Here is a 4293-nt window from a genome sequence, read left to right as displayed (position 1 = left end):
TGGCGGGGTCTTCAAAGTTTGCGCTTGTTTGAAGGGGGGAGAAGGTCCACGGTCCCCGGGGGGGGACCGTCTGCTTCCGAGTGACTACCATTTCGATGGCCCACGCCACCGGCTCGCGTTGGCCGCGTCATGACCAGGGTTCGTCCCGCAAGGAGGTCATCTAGTGACCCTCCGCTGCCGTGTGAGGCCCGTGCGGGTGTTGGCTGCGTAGGCGTGCTGCGGGTCCACGTGCATCTCGTAGTTGGCCCTCATTGCATGGTGTGGCCGATGGGGGAGCTTGCAATGTGAGGGCTTCTCCTGGTTAGCCAACTTTCAATCCGGTAGTTGTTTCTGGCCGTTTACAAGGGACGGCGTGCTGCGGGCGCGCCGGGGGGACGTTTGCGGCTGTAGGACATGGCACTTGGGCCCGGGGGTCACTTTGGCCCACGCGCCACGATTGGTTGAACCTCGTTCGCATTGCTGGAAGGGGCTGGGCACTGGCGTGTGCGTTGTTCCAGGGTACGCCTGTCCTTTGGGCCCCCTGCAACGTCGTCCGCGGGAAGTTAAGGGCAAGGAGGCCGAGGTGGAACGATCTGTGGGAGGCTACATGGCCCGGATGAGGCTGTCAACGTACACCATTGGACCGGAGGGGATGTAGTGCCCCCGCTGCCAAGGTCGTCGGGGCCTGCGAAGACGCTCCTCGATGGCTTTAGGGGAGCGGTTTGGCGCCACCGACAGAGCTGAGGGTGCGGGTCGCAGGTCGTTCGCGCGACCGCAGGCCAGGAACTCCTCCAGGACCAAGGTCGACTGCGCGCCATGTGTCCGCGCGGGGTATCCGGAGCTTCCGTCGGCCGAGCGTGTTGCTGGTGCCTCCTCAGCCCGCCTGGCAGGCTGTCTCGAGATTGGTGATTAATGCGGGGGTCGGTCTTCAGCCTGGCTCGCCCTTTGCCTTGGAGAGACTGTGGTGTCGGAGTGCTGATAGGTTGCAGGCTGTCCGACCAGGTGCGCGTCAGGGGCGCGGCTCGGCGAAGGCTCCCGCGACGGTCGGCCAGGGCGGGCTCGTTTGCACGACGGACCTGGGATACCGGTCGCCCATGGCGGCTCTGTTGACTGTCGGATGACGGCTGTTGAGCCTCTGTCGTCGGGCGGGCGCCTGTAGCAGCGTGCACACATGGTGAAGGCTTAGGTTCACCCGCGAGGCCCCCTCGTGAAGACGTTAAAGTACGCTTTAACATTCCGGGCACGAGGACGTTCTCCCCGTCGCAGGGCTCGGGCCGGGGCGGCTCGCCTGTGGGTCGTCTTAAAGGCGCCGGATGACGACATGGCTGATAGGGGGCAGGCAGAGAGCTGTTACGGGATCTTTGTTCTCGACGAGTGCATCACGTTCGTTAACTGGCTGCCAGGGCGTCGTTGTCCCCAGGTCTCGCCGGCGTTCTCTCGCGGGTATGTCGATCATAGATGCCATTGAGCAGAGCATCGCGGATAATGGTCGGTCCGGTTAGTCACGCCGTTACCACACTCGTACCGCATTTATGCGCATGTTTGCTTTCCCGCATTGGCACGCGAAATGCGCGGGATGTTCGTGGTTCCCTGGCGTAACTGAAGTAGTTCGGTGGCGCAGGAGCATTGTAGCAACTGGGATGACACGTATGGAGGACGGCTATGACGGTGATCAGGTCTGGCAAGGGTTCCGGAAGCGGCGTCCTGGGAGGCTTTCAACAGGCTGTCTCCAAGTGCAGGCCCAGCGATTGAACAGCTGAAGGGGGCCTGGTGCGCGTGTCCCCTATGCCTGAGCGGCGCGGATCCGTTATCCAACTGCGGTTACATGAACCGGGTGTCCGATCGCTTCTATTGGAACGGGCACAATCGATTTGGCCGATCCGGTCTCGGGCGTGAGGCTTGGGCCTGGGCTGGCCAGGCCATGACAGGCACTGCGTGCTGGTGGTAAATCCATGAATGTCAATAGACAAGACGAGTGCTTCAGGACAGTTCATCAGATTCAAACTCGCAAGCGGGGACAGAGCATCCAACAGCCATGTTGTCGTCATGAGAACACTTCCTTCAATGTCAGTTCGGGTAATTTATTGCAAGGATGTACGACACTGAAACAGAGTAATGCAGCAAGGTAAGCTGACAAAGTATTACATCCATGCAATTTAATCAACACAAATATATACCACGAAACAGAGTATAGTAGTATAATAGTATAATATATATATAGTATAATATATAGTATAATATAATAGTGGAAACAGTCTTACATGAATGAGTGGACGAACGTCTCAACTCGAGGCGGAGTGAATGAACAATGTTTGAACTAAAATGGCCGCTCGGCACTACCGGGTCAGAGCACGGCATAACCGGGCAGCGACAGCAGTGACACTGCCCTCTAGTGGCCGGCGATAAACTCTTCAGTGCTTTTTACAGTCTAAGGCTTCCACAGATTACATTTTTGTTATGGATTTTTTGTCAAAGCACTTAAGATATTCATTGCTATCGGGATGTTAAGAGCATTCCATGGAATATAACAAAAAGTGTATCGCAAGCCGGTTTCTCAAACTTACCTACCCCACCTTTAATTTACAACCTGCGCATGTTTTGTCAAGTTAGTGAATGTTTTCTAAATTATATCTTGTCAAGTTGGTAAATATGTTTCTCCATTTGCATGTGTTTTGGCACATTTTATATCTGCATTGTTTCTGAAAATGCAGCGCATTTCTCCTAATGTAAGTGTTTTATACCATTGGAGTGCATTTGGCCCTGTCAGCCACTGTACTTTGTGGTCATTTTTCCATATCTTTGTAAAATGTAGCATTTCTTTTTGGTCGTTTTGTTTCTCTGTGCTAGTTATGTGTCACTTTGTAGTGATTTTCATGTCTGTTTGGTCTTTTAATTTCTTTTGTCGCTTTGGCTATCTTGTTGTTTATTTGTCTATCTCTTTGGTGATTCACTTTGCAACTAGAAATATGAGCAGTCACTGCATACGTTGTTCAAATTCTAACAAGCCAACTATCACCTCCCACCTCTGGCAGGGGAGACCCCACCCCCGGCCCCTGTGGGACAGCCTTACATTTCTATTAAGAAACTATCATCATTTATATGAAATAAGAAACAAGCTCAAGTGTTCGAGAAATAATGGACCTAAGCTGGTTTTTGATACCTTACTTCACTCTAGAATTCTCTCTGTAATCTGATTGGATGCAACCTGATTTGTTATCCACCCATCTCCACCTCATGATCTCATACAGTGCACAGTTGGAGGCTTGGAGGAGTCTGAGTGCCAGCAGATAATGCAGTGAAAGCCAGACAGACCATCATATTGATGACTCCTAGAGGCTGAGAGAATGGTGAGAAAGTCTTGGCGCCAGGTGGACATTAGTCTGAGAGGACATTAAGCCTCATACTTAAAGAAGAACAGCAACGCTCGGATGAAAAGGAGAGCAGGAAATATGAATGTAGTTAATATCATAGAAAGAGGTGATTTTTTTTGTTATTTATCAAATCATAGCTTGATCTGAAAGTACGTTCACAAGGAAACTCCTTCTGCACTTTATCAGATACCTTCATAAATGCAATTTAATTATGAAACTTAAAGCTCTCCTATTATACAATTTGTAGGCATATATTATATGTCTCAGATATATACATATATAAAAAACATGTCTATGAAGTGTTTCGCTCAAAATGCCAAACAGATCACGCATTCTAGCCGTGCCTCATATCCAGAGATGGGGTCGTTACTAAAAAAAAGTAATATATTACACTACTTCGTTACTGTCTACATAAAGTAACTCGTTACTTTACTCGTTACTTTACTCATTACTTTACTCGCAGGGCCGGCCCGCCCCTCCCTACAGGCAGATCCCGCAGAATGCGGCGCACCTACAGTGTAAGCGCGCCACAGTTTTGCCTCTGCGAGACTCCACTTGCACCCCCAATTACTATTGCATTAAGGAAGACATAACACAAGTCTTTCTTTTGATATGCTCTTTAATAACATAGGCTACCAGCCTACCACAACAAGCTAACAGTCTGTGAAACGTAAAGACACTAATTATGAAACCTGTTCAAGACGCATTATTCTTATTCTTATCATTCTTTATGAGTGCAGTAACGGTAAAGTTTCTAATTACTTATTTATTTAGTTTTCCATAACTTAGTAACAGAGATGGTCAAACTAAAGTGGTAGAGACATGGCAGAATTCCTAGCCAATGAAGCGGACATTGAACTGTTCACCCGTGAGAGGGCAATTCAAGAAAGAGAGCGAGCGGCCCCGTTGAGGAAGTTTACAGATGAAAAGACTCACCCAATGT

Source organism: Notothenia coriiceps, unplaced genomic scaffold (genome assembly GCF_000735185.1).
Source record: "Notothenia coriiceps isolate Sejong01 unplaced genomic scaffold, NC01 NC01_scaffold00036518, whole genome shotgun sequence".
Taxonomy (NCBI): Eukaryota; Metazoa; Chordata; class Actinopteri; order Perciformes; family Nototheniidae; genus Notothenia; species Notothenia coriiceps.
Note: the sequence above shows the minus strand (reverse complement) of the source record.